This window comes from Marmota flaviventris, chromosome 16 (assembly GCF_047511675.1).
Source record: "Marmota flaviventris isolate mMarFla1 chromosome 16, mMarFla1.hap1, whole genome shotgun sequence".
In the NCBI taxonomy this organism is placed as follows: Eukaryota; Metazoa; Chordata; class Mammalia; order Rodentia; family Sciuridae; genus Marmota; species Marmota flaviventris.
Genome location: NC_092513.1, coordinates 59,992,746 through 60,009,370, shown reverse-complemented (window position 1 = coordinate 60,009,370; position 16,625 = coordinate 59,992,746). Strand labels below are relative to the sequence as shown.

Sequence of the window (16,625 nt, the reverse complement as noted above, 5' to 3'; positions counted from 1 at the left end):
ATGTCTTAATTTTTTTTATCACTGATCAGTTGTTTTATACATTTGAAATTGATCTTTGTATATAGTAATAGAGGTAGGGCTCTACTTTAACTCTTTTTCATGTGTACATTGTTTCATAGGCAGCATCAACACGAGAGCCTGTTCTTTTCCAATGTATGTTTCTGCAGACTTTAATAAGAATTGGTTGACTGTACATTTGTTGATTATTTCTTGTTTCTCTATTCTGGCCCTTTGATATGTGTGCTGGTTTTTAATTCTACTAATATACTATTTAGCTCACCATGGTTGTTGTATGTTTTTGAAATCAGGTATTAAGAAGCCTTCAGGTAGCAAGCTTGGCTGCATTCTTGCTTGAATTGTCTTTCTTTCTTTCTTTTTTTGATCATCTCAAAAAATACATGACAAAGTCCAGAAATTCTTTTTTTTTTTTTTGCTTGTACTAATCTGGTGTGGAAACATTTTTTTAAAATTATTTTATTAGTTGTTGGTGGACTTTTATTTATTTATTTTTAGGTGGTGCTGAGAATTGAACCCAGTGCCTCACACATGCTAGGCAAGTGCTCTACCACTGAGCTACAACATCAGCCCTGGAAACCTTCTTTTAATCATTGAAAGTTTCACTACTGAAATTCCTGATTGTCTCTTTTTTTTTTTTTTGCTGATTTTATCACTGTTGAATTCTTCATTAATATTTTTTATATTTATCTGTATTTTCTTAAATATTCCCGAGTTTCCTTAGGGACTTTATTTTGAATTCTTTTTCAGGGATCTTATAAATTTCTTGCAGATTGGGATCTATTTATGGAGAATTTCTGTGTTTTTGGGGGGTTGTCATGCTTCCTTGTTTTTTCATAAGTTATTGTGTTCCCACATTGATATGGACACATATTATTTAAAAGCTATCACTTCTAGTTCTACAAAGCAGCTTTTGTAGGGAAAAAAAAAACTTCTTTGACTTACTGAGATATGTCAGTGGTATAGTGCTTTGGTTTGGGGTATAGGTAAGCTCAAAAGCCTCCATATGATTTCTTCATCTGTAACGTGTATGGCCAGTGTATGTGATTACCATCTAATTAGTGTATAGACTTCAGCAATTCATGAAGGTACACTGACAACTTTAGAGGGGACACGAGCTTACAAAGATGCTTGTCCTCAGGCCCTACAGATCTGACCACTGATGGTTCTGGAGCTTGTGAAAATGACATCTAATGTCTCACTGCTGCTAGATGTGGAGGGGACCTTCCCAAGTCCCAAAAGACAACACAAGTGATGCTAGGGCATTAGGAGGCAAGAACTGAAGCCCCAAGGCTGTATTCTAGAGAGAAGAACTTCTTTAGGCTCCATACAGCAGTCATGGGTGGCACCAAGGCGAGAGGCATTCATAACACTAATCTTATATCTGTAGGAAACTGAGAGTTCTGTTTCCCATCCTGTGAGGCATGCACAGGTACAAGGTATCTAGACGTATCTGAGGATTAGCTACTGGTCCCTAAGGTATAATGGTGTCTAGCTATTGTTGCGTCTTTGATTCTAGGAATTTGGAATTGACCAAGATGACCTTTTTTGGACTGAATTCTCACTCAGAATCAACTCAGCTCCCCAAATGATGTCAAATCCTGTGATTAATTTGGAATTTTCACTAGTTAGGATTTAATATCTCTGAGCGGGATTTATGCAATTTTCTGGCTTATCCTTTCCTGGAAATGTGGAAAGTCCTTATTATCCTCACCCCTGAAGTTTAGCTTGTAGTTGCAGTTTGCTTTGTTCCTTTATGAGATTTTATGTTGTTTGGGGTGCCCACCACTGGCTTCCCAATTTCCAGACTTCTCACGCAGTTACTTTCTTCAAAATGCAGTCAATCTTAAGCACTTTGTTTCTTCTCTGTGGCAGATGAATGCAGGCTCCTCTATTAAACTATCTGTCTTTCTCTCTTCCCCCACCTCTACTTTAAAAAATACAATTAAACTTTTCCTTTGAATCATTACTGGGAAATTTGATTTTTACATGAACATACAGATAACACTGCATAAGATACTGGGGAGTGGGCGGTTCAGCTGTTCTGGACGCTGTTGTTTGGTGTGTGGGCCTCCTGAGGGGCTTTCTCTGGAGGGCATCCAGTGCAGGCCACAGTGACAGGGCCATTCGCCCCTGCGCACCCTGCCTCTTCCCTGGTGCAGCATCTGCTGGTGTCTTCCACGTCCTGCAGGCCCAACACGGCGCAAGAGGTGTCAGAGTTCCTGAGCCAGAACCCGTGGGTGGCTGCCTGGGTGGAGGCGATGTGCTGAGAGGGCAAGACTGACAAACACTGGCGCCACCACCGGGAGTTTTTGCTCCGCAACGCTGGGCACCTGGCCCCCGAGGGTGGCCTTGCCTCTGCTAACCCGGAGGAAGTGGGACCTGCAGTCGGCAGATGCAGCAGCTCATCTCCTTTTCCATGGCCTAGGCAAACCACGTCTTGCTTGGGTGCTGGTACCCTCAAAAAGTTATGGATAAAATTCTTAGTATGGCTGAAGGCATCAAAATGACCAATGCTCCAATCCATACAACAAGAGACAAACTGGTTGCTAAGATGGGGTACAAGAGCTATCCAAAAAACGAATCAGAAGGAAAAAAACAACTGTGCAGTTGAGCGAGATCTTGCAAAAATTTCTGCCAAAACAGAAGGTACATCAGCTCAGCTGGAAAAGAGTTCTACATGTTCCGGGTCATCCACCAAACAGAGAGTAGTGGAAACTCCACTCAGAGCTCTGGCATCTCTGGTCAGAACAGCTCTACACATGAGGGAGAGCGATCTGTTTCCAGTCAAAACAGCAGCAGCCTTTCCTCTCAGGTAACAATGGCAGGATCTGGAAAATCTTCTGAATCAGAAGCTCCAGATAAGCATGGTTCAGCATCATTTGTTTCTTTATTGTTGAAATCCAATGTGAATAGTCCGTGACCCAGTCCACTGATTCCAGACAACAAAGTGGCTCATCTAAAATGAGTGCTTTGGAAGATTCTTCCGTCTCTGCTTCTCAGAGCAGCTCGGAGATTGAGGTGCCCTTGTTGGGTACATCTGGAAGCTCAGAAGTAGAGTCGGCTTTATTGTCTTCTAAACCTAATTTCGAGACAGCTTCAAGTGGATTTACTTGCCAAACTAGAGGCAAGTGTTTCATCATCAGTTTCTAAAAACAGTTTCTCATCAGGCACATCATTACTAACTCCCAAGAGAAGCTCAACAAATACATCACTGCTCACTTCCAAAAGCACTTCCCAGGTAGCTGCATCACTGTTAGCTTCCAAGAGCAGCTCCCAGACCAATGAATCTATGGTTTCCAAAAGCACTTCTTTAGCAAGTGTATCCCAGCTAGCTTCTAAGACTAAGTTATTCTAAGACTAACTTCTAAGTTTTCCGAGTAGCACCTCACAGTTTCCTTCTAAAAGTACTTCACAATCAAGAGAGACTTCTATCAAGTTCTCTTGTTGAAAATTAACCAATGAAGATGTGAAACAGAAGCAACCTTTCTTCAATAGACTGTGTAAAACAGTGGCATGGAAATTAGTAGCTGTTGGTAGCTTTAGTACCAATATGAATCATGGAGAGCTCCTAAATACAGCTAGCTATTGAGGCTCTGAAAGCAACACTGAATTTTTTTTTGTCCCACTAAAAGAACTGGCAGATCTGCCTCAAAATAAAAACTCTTAAGAAAGTGTTATTTGAAATTGTGGTGCAAGTCAGTGTACTTGGGCATTGGCTGTGGAAAAAGCAAAAAAAAAATTCAAAAGCAGTTGCATCAAGAGAAGCATTGAAGTTATATCTTAAGAAAAAGATGGTGGTAAAAATATGTGAAAGGAAATACAGAGGCAGTGAGATAGAAGATCTAGTACTCCTTAATGAAGAATCAAGACCTGTAAACTTACCTTCAGCTTTAAAACATCCTCAAGAATTGCCATAATCTGTAATATGTCAAAAATATCACTGCATACAGTATCTGGTATTTGAAGAGAAAACTGGCTTACTTTTGTACAGTATAAAACACAGGCTTTCACACATTTTGTATTGCTTTTTTCCAGTTTTGGAGAAAAATTTACATTTTAATTTTCTTCACATAAGTAGAAGTTGTAAGTAATTTATGAATGACTGTACATATTAAAAAGGTATGCATTAACAGAATACCAGTATGCTGTTTTATTTGCTGAAAAAGTACTGACTTCTATTTTAATGATGTATTAGGTACAATGTGTAGTTCTGTAGAGTCTCAAAATTTTTGTACTACTTTAAATTTGGTGAAAATGTATTAAGTTGTCTACAATGCTTTTTTTTAGCTGAATAAACCACATCAAAGAAAAGGGGACCACAGTATTTGAATGTCTGAAAGTCTTGGTTTTAAGAATGTTGCCCATAGTGTTGAATATGTCTGTAAGAGAATAAAAGAAAAAATAGTTGCCTCAGACTATTTTTATGAGAAGTTGTAAGCATTTTTTAGATGTAAAGCAGTATAATGTACTTATTGTTATTTTATTCTGAAGTTGTTTAAAATTCACCATGATTTTGACCACTGATGATTCTTTAAGCAGGTTAATTTATATTTTGAGGTAAAATACAATTTACACTTTTTCTTAAAGACATAAATGTGGGTTTCTATATTAAGCATATTTCGTGACTACTATTAATAGTAGTTTAGATGTTAATTGATTTGTTTACATATTAAATGCTTTAAGCTATTTTACCTTTTCAAAAAAAAATAAGATACTGGGTATTTGAAACTGCCTGATATCCCAGACATCAATTTTATCCTAGAGGAAGCATGCTTTCTGTTTTTCAGTCACTGCCACTGGAATAATTATTGGGAGATAAATTTGTAATTTTCCTAGTTACTCTGTCAGTCCTTACAACTCTGACTTAGGCTCCAAATTGGCTGAATTATACAAATCTTCCCAGTGCTACTTCCCACATTTTGCAATTGATCCAGATTTTTTAATACATAATATTTTTATGTATTATTATTTAATACATAATAATTTTTGCTTCTAAACATTTTGTGGAGACTTTTAAAGGGATAAAATGTTAATACCAATACATATTTAAAAACAACTTTTTTTTTCAGTAAATTTTAAAAACTATTCAACTCTTTGGAAAGTAAAAGCTAACAAACTTTACTCCTGATGGGAAAAATGTTTCTCAGATATGCTCATGAAATATATATGTTGAACAAATTATCATATGATTTTTTTAATGATAAATTATTATACCAAGTTTATCCTGTTTTATAAAATATTTGTTTTACATGTTTTTGTTACTTTTATACATCCCAGATTCTTTCTGTTACTGAGAATAAAGTTAGTAGTAACACACTGAAAAATAAATAATAAAAATGAAAGTTTCCAAAAATTATGATTATATATGTGTACATATGCTAATTCATAATCTTTTGTTGTGTGTATTGACATTTCAAGTAATTTTTCTTAAGTAAGAAAATTATATAGCTCCATTCATTCTAGCAATTTGCTGATAATTTTCATCCATCTTATAGGACTATTGAAGACTCTTACCCTAGTATACCAATTTACAATGTAATTTAAGTATAAGTCAATTCCCTAAACTATTTTTTGCTTTGCTTAGAGAATTATAAATGGTGAAGGGACCAGATCGCCAACACTGCTACTGCCTTTGCTACCAGAGCCAGAGCTGGCTGGGCAAAAATGGTGGACTACCGGGCATGTGAAACGGCATTGAAGTGTCTGACAATGAGAAAGAGAGACACCCCAACAGCAACACAGCCAGCTCTTCCCCTGGTGGCACCAGGCCAGGGTGGAGTGCATGGAGCAGTTCTGGAAGGAGGAGGAAGAGCCGGACAGGGTTGTCATGAAAACCAGTGCAAGGTGTTTGATTGCTATTGGAAGCTAAAGGGGCTGGGAGTTGACTGAAGGTTCCAGGCAGATCTGGAGTGACTGTAGGCTGAGGCACAGAAACTTGCAATGAGGAGTGGAGCTAGGAGCAGAAGATGGAGGAGATACACAAGAAAGAAAAGAGCATGCCCTGGCTTCAGCAAAAGCATGGTCAATATCAAGCCTGAGAAAGCATAGGAGGATTCAGAGGAAGTGAGGAAGCAGAAACACAAAACCTTTGTGGAGAATTAGGAGAAACAGATGAAGTCCTTTGGCATTTTCTGCAGCTGGGCTGATAGCCAGAAGTTCCTGTCGGAAAATGTCCACTTGGTATGTGAGGAGACAGCCAACTACTTGTTAGTGCATTGACTTAGAGGTGAAGGAAAAATTGTGCACTCATGGAACAGGTGGCCCACCAGACCATTGTCATGCAGTTCATCCTGGAGCTAACTAAGAGTCTGAAGGTGACCCCTATGCTTGCTTCAGACAGCTCTTAGCTAAGATTAAGATGGCCAATGACCAGTACATGGAGAGCTTTAACTACAAGCTGAAGACCTTCAAGGAGCATGTGCAGAGCTTCTCCAAGCTGTGCCTCAATGAGAAAGCCATGAAGGAGTGTGAGGCAGAGGAGCATGAGAATTGGCTGAGCCCTGGTGCCCTGGACCCTGTTAAGGTCTAAGAATCCCTTCCTGAGGAACTTCAAAAGTACCTTGTTGTGAAGGATGTGCAGATGCTCCAAGACACCAATAGCAAGATGAACCTCATGATGTGAAGTACCACATGCAGCATTGCATTGACTCTGGCCTCTATGTTCCCAACTCCAAGTCCAGAGAGGCCAAGGAGGGGGAGGAGGCAGGGACCCATTACTGGAAGTGGACCCCAAACCAGGTGATGAGAAAGATGTCAGTGGGTGACCAACCCCGGGCACCATCACTTGCTGGCCTCCTGCAGGCCTATCTGCTCCCATTTATAGAAAACCAAAATAGACACCATGTCTCCAGCCTTTGGCTTCCTCTAGTTTTGCTGCTCCCCCCTGTTCTGGGCCCTGACCTGTCTTCCTCTTCCACTGCCCTGTTCCCCAATGGTCATCCAATTTTCTGCTTTGAGTCAAGGGGCTTCAATGCCTGCAACTCCCTCAACCTGTCAGCATTATGCCAAAGCCCCAGGGGTTTGGGGAGGGGCAGAGGTCAACAGTTCTGCCCTCTATTGGGCAGAGAATCCCCAGGCAAGGGGCCAGTCACTGTGAGTCTTTCACGTCTATTTGGTAAATAGCAATGATCATCCAATAAAGGATTTCAAATGCTCAAGAAATGTGTACACATATATAAATGTAGTCAATCAAAAGGGATAAGAATATGAACTGTTAGATGGGATTTTATTTGTATATATAATAAAAACGTAGCAAAACACTCACATGCTTCCCAGTTTCTATAAGTATAATATCATTTAAAAAAACCTAAAAATATCAAACATTTATTTCTAAGAATTCTGGAGACTGGATTCCCAAGGTCAAGGTGCCAGCAAATTCCATGTTTGGTAAAAGTTCTATTTCTCAAAGATGTTGCCTTTTCAGTGTGTCCTCCTGTGGTATAAAAGTTCCTTTGAAACTTTTATTTTGTTATTTTTTTCATGCCTGCTTAAAAATATTTTAAATGTGAAAATATAAAATATATATGTTAAAGAGTTGTCATGTAGAGTTTCAATATAAGTATGCATTGTGTAATATGAAAATTGGGTTGAATGTTTACCTCCCCCCAAATATTAATCAATTCTTTAGGGTACAGCTATTAAAATTCATTTATTTTGGCTTTATATATGCAATGTTATTTTACCTCTATATGCACTACTTTCTATTGTATACTCTGCAATAGAACCTCAGAACTTCTTAATTCTATCATCCTTTCTTCCTCCTCCTGGTAATCACAATTTCACCTTCAACTTCCATGGAATCAAATATTTTAGATTCCATGTATTAGTGATAGCATGCAGTACTTTTTCTGTGATCACTTTATTTAGCTAACATAATCTCTAGTTCCACACATTTTCATAAATTACAGGATTTCATTCTTTTATCTGAATGACAGTATTTCATTATGTGTATATATACCACATTTTCTTTATTGGTTCATCTGTTGATGGTGACTTTGGAAGTTTTCACTTTTTGGCAATTGTCAATAATGCTGAAATGAACATGGGAGTACAGAAGTCTCTTCAACATATTGATTTCATTTCCAGTAGATACATACCCAATAGTGGGTTTTCCCAAACACATGGTAGTTCTATGTCAATTTGTTTGAGAAATATCAATTTTTTTTCCAAAATGACTGCAACTAACTTACATTCCCAGAAAGCAGTTGTACAAGTTTTCCTTTTTCTTCACATCCCAATTCATTCTTTTGTTGTTGTTTTGATAACCACTGTTCTCACTGGAATGAGTTGATACCTCATTGTTGTTTCTGATTGGATTTTGCTGATGATTAGTGATGTTGAGACCTTTTTCATATACTTGTTTTCTATCTGTATGACTTTTGAGAAGTGCTCAGATACAGTTCCCATTTTTAATCAGGTGATTGTTTTTAACTATAGAGTTTTTGGAGTTTCTGATACATTCTGGTTATTAACCCATTGCCATCTGTATAGATTGTGAATATTTTCTCCCATTCCATAGGTTGTCTCTTTATCCTCTGGGTTGTTTCCTTTTCTCTACACAAATGAAAATATCATCTACAATATTTATTCTGGATCTGATTAGTGTTCCTTTAGTCCCCCTCATCGAAGTTCTATTTTATTTATCATATTCTAACCTGGTTTCAGCCCCACCCTCTCTTGACCTCCAGTATCTCATTCACTTTCCAAAGAAGTAGCTAATTAGTAAATTTTAAATGTGAGAGTAAGTAAAGTGAAGAATCTATACTAATGTTTTATAACATTTAATTTATCAACAAATATGTACATTTGTCAAATATTAGGTGCTATTCTCAGGAACAGAGAATCAAATATTAATATTATTTTTTAAAAATAATAACACTTAATAGACAATACAGGCCTGTTGATGTGTATCATTCACTGGTGTGATTGTGATGATAATCAGAAGTAATTGCTGGAAATTAAAAGGGAGACAAGGGACCCTAATTTGGCCTGTGTTTGACAGGAAGCCTTTCTATAAGAGCTGAAATAAACGTGAAGTCTTAGAAAATCTTAATTAGGACTCTCCATTTACAAAGAAGTTGTGTTTATTCCTTTTTTGTGTGTGGTGCTGGGGATTGAACCCAGGGCCTTGTGCATATAAGAAATTATGAACAGAAATATTGTGTAGCTTTTGAAACTTAGTCATGATCTAAATGTCTGCTTCATTCTGAACTAGGTCAGGATAGAGTTCCTGCCACTGTCCATAAAGACAATGGCAGCTTTCCTGACATGCCATTGAGAACACTGAACTAAATGATACACTTTGCGAATTATAGAATACCTCTTTGTTTTTGTTGTCTTGGTGTTTACTGAGTTTACTACATTGCTAGGTGACCTCAGGTAAGATCTTGTTCTGCTCTGGGCTCATTTCCCCCATTTGAAAAGTAACAAGGCTTACCACAGTGATGTTATAGGACCATTAATGCTTTATCATGTCTGGTTGGAAGTTCTGTTGCTTGAACTCAATGCATTTCTCTGCATCCGTGATCAGAATCACCTGTTTCCAAGAGCATCAACTCCCTAAGTTTAAAAAAATGAACTTGGAAATGAATTAACAAAGACTAGTTCACTCTGATCCTCCATATGTTCCCCACCCCATTGTGCCCACAACATCACCCAAAAGAGCCTTCAATAGTCATAGTGGTCACTTTGATTGAGTACTTACTATGTGCTAGGCACTATTCAGCATACAAATCCTCAATGAGCTACAAGTAGGACCTCCATTTAACATAGAAAATGAGCCACAGAGAGGTTAATTAATTTAGCCAGGATCACACAGCTCAAAAATAAAGCCCATCAGGGTTTTAAATCCATGCCATTTTGTTTTTTACTTCATACCCCTGAAACCAAAGGTGCAATAACTGGGAGAATATCAGATATGTAATTGATTTGTGGCAGAAGAAGTCTTGGGTAAGTGGAGCCTTCTAGTGATGCAGACAGTGTCCTATTCTCAGGGGCTGCCTTACCTGGTCTTAAGAGGCCCTCTCAGCCTACGGGAGAACAGACTACCTCTTTCCAGTCTGGTGGTTTAAGAAAATATTCAATTATCTGAGCTGTAACATTCACATGTACTCTGCTGAGCTGAGGAGGCTGTGCTGCATCCTGTCAGAGATCATAAGAGTGACATCACTTTTAAGAAAACAAGCCTATGGCCAATTGTTCAAGATTGATTAAGTCATAAGCCAGCACAGGCAAACAGCAGAGGGGACACTATTATCTGCTCTAAACACACTGCCTACCCTTTGCTAAGATAACCTGGACCAGGGTCCAGGGACTTGGAGGATGGCCTGGGCATAGAACTTGTGACTCCCAGCTGACATCTTCCCTGCTCAGGAACTCCTTGAAAGTGCTTTAATGGAGACTTGCATATAGATGTGTGGGAGGAACTGCTTGCTTGAGCCTCAGCTCCAGATAAGGGAGGATTTCAAGCCTTATCAGACTGTGGGCAAAGGAAGTTTCAATATTTCTTTAACCCAGAACTTCCAACATTCATTTGAACATAAGATCCTTATAAGCATGACCAGAATGGAGACATTTCAGAAGTGCTCTTGGAGAATTGGTCTTAGTAACTAACAGAAGTTTCAAGTGGTCTTCCTGATCTCATAAAGAAATTCTGTATATATTTTGAAGACTGAGTAAGATGGTGAAGGGAAGGAGAGAGATTTGAAGGACCAAGGGGCTATTTCAGAGCAGGGAATGATAGTTAGGAGGATCCTAAGTTGGATTGGGGAGAGATTTCCTCCCTCATTCCAGAGAGCAGAGCCAGGGTCCATGAGGGTAGGAAAGGGGTTAGAGACTGTACCTGAGATGGGCCATCTTGGTAGAGAGTGAGCTCCCCATTACCAGAGGTGTACAAGTAGAAACTAGGAAACTGTTGTATTACACTGCTCAAGATCACTTCCTCTAGTATTCTTGGTTTCAGAGTAAAGAAATGCAACCCTAAAATAAGCCAGGAATGTCACATTAATCTGACCTTAGGGAAAATTCTTATAAATAAAACAGTTCCAATAAAAGCTGTATGAGATCTTCATAGTTTATCTCATCTTGACAGTAATAAAACCAAGCCTGTAACTCCAGGGTCATCTCAACACCAATGAGAGGAAACATTTTAAGTATAAAAAAGAAAAGTGATTTAGAGTCAAATAACACTTTTTAATGTGCATTAGCAATAAGCAGGAATACATTACTGGCTTGAGGAGAGGTCCAGAGATATGAAGAGAGTGGAACTAAATCAGTTTCCCTCTACCTCCATTTTAATGTGGAAGACTGCACACTCCTTCTCAATCTCTCAACAGCTGCTGGCTTAGTGTTCCCCCTTCACTAAAGAGAAGGTTTGGTTGGGAAAGGGTGGCAGACAGGATGCAGCAGGAAGGTACCATGGGCTGGTGGTGCATGGATTCCCAGATCTGGGTTCCCAACCTGGCTGAGCCCTGATCCCTCTGCTGGGACTCAGATTTCTCCTGTGAGTGCAGGCAGGTGATCTGGCCAATGGGGATTAGGAATCCAAGTCCTCTCATTTAGCCAAGTATATGGAAATGATTCTAGGATGGACTTGAGCAACCCCAGGGCCTTCTAGCCCTTGGCTTGATGTGTGGGCTGTAATCCACCTCACACTACTCTAACCCCCAAGCAGGGCTGAGCTCTGCACCAAGATGAGCCTTGCAGGAGTTTTCTTTGGCAGGGCAGCTCAGCTCAGGAATGTCAGGTGAACTTTCTAAAGGGGATGCTTTGTCAGTGGGACCTTAGGCTGAAAGCTAAGCCCTGGGAAGATTCTGCCATCATCTAATTACCATGTCCCCAGTTAGACTCAAGGAGCTACAGTCTGCTTGTTCAGATGGGACACATTTTTTTGCTCACCCTCCTCTTTCCAGAAAGACAGGGTCCCATTGGTGGCTTTTGGTGGGTTCCTAGGGTGGGCACAGGCAGCTGGGTGGCTATGCACAGCCAGATGGTGCAGGGTCTTTGAAGAGAGGTGTGGAGTTCATTCTGGGCCCCAGGCTGAAGTTGGGGATTGCCCACCTAACTTTGGTGAGGTGTGAGGTTTTCACCTTCTTTCTTAAGCCCATTTATTTAAGTGTGAATGGTATTTTCAGTATCACTGAAGAAAAGATCTGGAGCAAAAGTGCAAAAGCCTCTGGTGGCAGGTGAACAACTTAAAGAAAATAAGCTCACAAGGAAGGATGCATTAGGGAGAGGTGGGGACTGAGGCAACCCAGGAGTTCATGACCCATGAAAAGGGGAGGATGCTTATCAGCTCCAGCTGACCACAGCTCTCAAGAGAAAGTGATTCAGGTACACTTCAAACTGCAAAGATTCCAAGAGAGACCAAGAGTCTGTACTTTTATGTGAAATCTCTCAATCTTATAATGTTGGGAACAACTTTAATTTAAAAAAAATAATTATAAAGTGTCACATCAGCTAAACAAAACACATCTGGGAGCTGGATGAGGCTTGCAAACTATATGATCTCTGGTCTTGAACTTCTTGAACCACAACTGCAAGTTGAGTGGACTGAGGTGCACAGTGACATCATCTGCACCAACAGTAGAATTTCAAGCCCTGGGCTCAGCAAGAACTACAAAAACCTTTGCTCATCTGGCCTGCAATGTCCACTTCTCTCAAGAGGGTGTCAGGGTTCAATGGCTCTGTGGACTTGACCAGGGGGACTTCTAAAGGGGCCTATGTTCCTCAGCACAGCCACTGTGGCTATGCAGACATAAAACTCTGCAGCCACCCCTGGGGAGGAGAATGAAAGTGTTCAAATGTCAGGGCTGGGCAGGGCCTTCCTGAGGCATTGGAAGTTGTGTCCCTCCATGGAAAGCAGCAATCTACGTGTGGCCACATGCATTCAAATCACAGCCTGAGCAGCTCCACACCCATTTTGGTGTGTCTGACAAAGGAAAGATGCCTAGAAATGGCCAAAGGAAGGCCAAGTGTGTGACAGTCTCCATGCTGACAACTCTGAGGAATGACCTCTCACCACCATCATGCTCTGCACAATCTCTAGTCTCTTTTGCTGGATGCCTTTCCCTGGAATTCTCCAGTGCCCTCCACATCCTCTGGCCTAAAGGGCATCCCTGAGCAGGTGCAGCTGGCTATGAGCCAGAGACAATGGTCAAAAGGTCCCAGAGCTTATGGGACAGAGACAGAAGCTCTCACATTGAACAATCCTGGGGGTTGCTGGATCATCTGCTAAGTCCCTTAGGGTCCTGTTATCAGTCCCTGGAGGATACATATTTTAGGTGAGTGTCACTGCCCCTGGTACAACCATGCTCAAAAAAAGCTAATGTGATGGCAACAGATGATGATGTGATGAATACACTTATTCAGTGCTTAATGTCATTTTTACACATGAACCCACATTCAAAGAGAGGAATTGTATAAAGTTTAAAAGCTGAGCATTAAAGAAGGGAAAGCCTAAGAACTTTTTTGTGGAGTAATACCTACCAAAAGTAGGTGGAAATGAAAAGCTAACTTTATTTGAACAGAAACTAAAAAAAAATTGCAATTGCTAATGGTCTCCTGAAAAATACCAATAGATTTATCAGCTTCAAAATACCATCAGCAATAACTGAAGGGGAGAAGATTAGTGAAGCAAAGATAACACAATGGAACATTACTCATCAATAAAAGAGAATAAAATCATGGCATTTGCAGGTAAATGGATGGAGTTAGAGAAGATAATGCTATGTGAAGTTAGCCAATCAAAAAAAATGCTAAATGTTTTCTTTGATATAAGGAATCTGATTCATAGTGGGATAGGGATCAGGAGCATGGGAGGAATAGACAAACTCTAAATAGGGCAGAGGGGTTGGAGGAGAAGGGAGGGGGCATGGGGTTATTAATGGTGGTGAAATGAGATGATCATTATTATCCAAAGTACGTGAAGACTTGAGTTGTTTTGCATATACTGTGTATACAACCAGAGATATGAAAAATTGTGCTTTATATGCATGATAGGAATTGTAATGCATTCCACTGTCATATATAAATAAATTTAAAGAAAAGAACTGGCAATAAATCACTTGCCAAGGACTTTAATGCTCTTGCAGCTTCTGGGCTGTTTCATATTGCAAACAATGGACAGCAGATTACATGTGTGCTGATTGTGCTTTTCTGGCACATGACCTATGAGAGAAGGTTTTTCTTATACCACAGCACCTTCACCCAAGCATTAGAATTTACACAAGTGCAAATTGGGAAATGCAGCACTGAATAATGTCTCTTGAAATAAATGGAGCTCCTCATCAACAAATATAAAAACAAGATAAAACTCTGCTAGCATACAAAAATGTAGACCCCCATATTGGCCAGGCATGAGTTCAAAAAACAAAAATGTTTAATGAAACACTAAGCACATTATGCTAATTATTGTCACCTGCAAAACATATCCTAAAACCTTTCTAAAATTCAACATCCTTTTTCCTATTTCAATTACATATATTCACCACAAAATTCCATATTCCTAATGATTTTGATTTAGTTCATTCAAATGTGAATTTTTTTTCAAAAAGATATTCATGTTTGATGCATTAACCTAAAAAGCCCAATAATAAAGTTCCACAGAACAATTGATAAGAAGAGAAAAATGCCTCTTCCACCAACTTTACACAGAATGGCTGGAAAACACCCATCAAAGTCAACATTTAGGGTGGGGGAACATGGTGGCAGGCGCGGAGAGATCAAATCTCTGACCTCTTCAGCTGCGCTGGCATAGGGAGTCGTAAACTGTCTGTTTGCTCAGGATCACTAGGCAATGCTGAGCTGACGTGGATCTGGGGTGAACAGTCTGGGCCTCTCAGAACACACACCCGAGCCCGGATCGGCTGAATTCAAGCTCCGGTTCGCCTGCTTCTCACAGCCAAACTGCTGTGACTCAGCACTAAGGATCCCGCTGAAACAACTGGTCGGCCCTTCTGAATTTACGGAGGTAAATGCCAACCGAGTCTTCATAGGCAGTGGCCACAGGATTGAAACAGGGCTTGGGAGAGACAGTCAGGACCCACCCGTTGCATTGGTCACCCGGCAAAGGGAACAAACTGTCACCATTTGCATGGGATACCATCATGGCAGAGAACTGACGTCACCAAAACACGGTGGAGGAGATAACTTCATTGAAACCAGCGGCGACAGGTGTGTAATCCCTTAGCCAACCTTCTCCACACAGCGGGAAACCTTAAGGGCCCCTCCCAGCTCTCCCATGAGCGCGATAGCCAGGCCAAGGGAATCAGGAGTGGCGCGAGACTCGCGGTGAGGAACTGCCGGCTACCGCTCCCACCAGTGCTGACAACTGAGGTATCTTGCACCAGCTACCGGGGGTGTGGCTACTGGAGGGCAAGCAAATTCACTGGGGGTTCTCAGCCCCAAGCTCTACAAACTTAGGGTCTGAGGGAATGGCAAACAGGGAGAGTGTGCCCAGGCGTTCATGAAAATAGGGCTCCCAGGAGCAGCAGAACCTGGCATGTAGCCAGTATTGTGGTGAGTGTCACCGGTGAGTGGGGCCTGGCTTGAGGAAACTTGGGGAAGTAACTAGACACAAGAGAAGGCCCTAGGCACTCAGGATTGGAGACACGCCCAGTCTGGGAGGAAGAGCTGCTGCACAGTGATTGGCTCCCGCCTATTGAGAGGAGAAGCTTGGCCTGGTGGGCACAGCTCCACATACTGGAAGAGAAGTTAATCAAACTCTAAGACTGCATTTATTAATTTTTTTTTAATTTGTGTTTTTTTTTTCATTTTGATTTTTTTGTTGTTGTTTTTTTAATATTTTTCTATTTTTTATTTTATTTTATTTTAAATTTTAATTTTCATTTATTATTATTATTATTATTTAAAATTTTTTTCTTTTTTTTCTTTTCTAATTTTTTTCTTTTGTCTTTACATTTCTTTTCAGTTTTCTTATTCCCCCTTCCTTGAATTCTACCTGCTTACACTTATTCTCTTTAGTGACTTCTTCCCTTCCCTTCTAATACCTTTCCTCCCAAGCATCAAATAAATTTATAGGAGTAAACAGTAACTCAGCAGTCAAACAGAACAAGAAGTAACATGAGCAGCATGAAAAAGCAAGGAAGAAAAGGAGTACAAACAATGAAGGACAGCCTAAATATTCAGGAGGACCTAGAGTCATCAGAAAAATTGTTATATAAAGAACTCAAGGAATACCTTAGACAGATGGAATGGAACCTTAAAGAGGATATGAGACAGCAAATTCAAACAGTGAAAGAACACATTGAAAATGAATTACATAAACAGATAAAAGAAGCAAATAAGCATCTTTATCAGGAGATAGAGATTATAAAAAAACAAACAATAATTCTAGAAATGAAGGAAATTATAAACCAAATTAAAAACTCAAATGAGAGTATCACTAACAGAGTGGAGCAAGTAGAAGCCAGAACGTCAGATAATGAAGACAAAATATATCATCTTGAAAAGAGACTAGCCAACTCAGAAAGGCTGGTAAAAAATCACAAGAAAAACATCCAAGAGATATGGGATAACATAAAAAAAAACAAACTTAAGAGTCATCAGATTAGAGGAAGGTATAGAGATTCAAACCAAGGGAATGAGTA

General features: G+C 40.0%; 2 pseudogenes; both read left to right on the top strand.

Moving 5' to 3' along the window:
* The window catches only part of LOC114084266 (CDKN2A-interacting protein pseudogene), a 5,831-nt pseudogene extending 1,896 nt beyond the window's left edge, over window positions 1-3,935 (top strand).
* A 1,770-nt stretch (window positions 3,936-5,705) lies between these two features.
* On the top strand, window positions 5,706-6,782 carry LOC114084267 (hsp90 co-chaperone Cdc37 pseudogene; annotated as a pseudogene).
* Window positions 6,783-16,625: the final 9,843 nt, after the last annotated feature.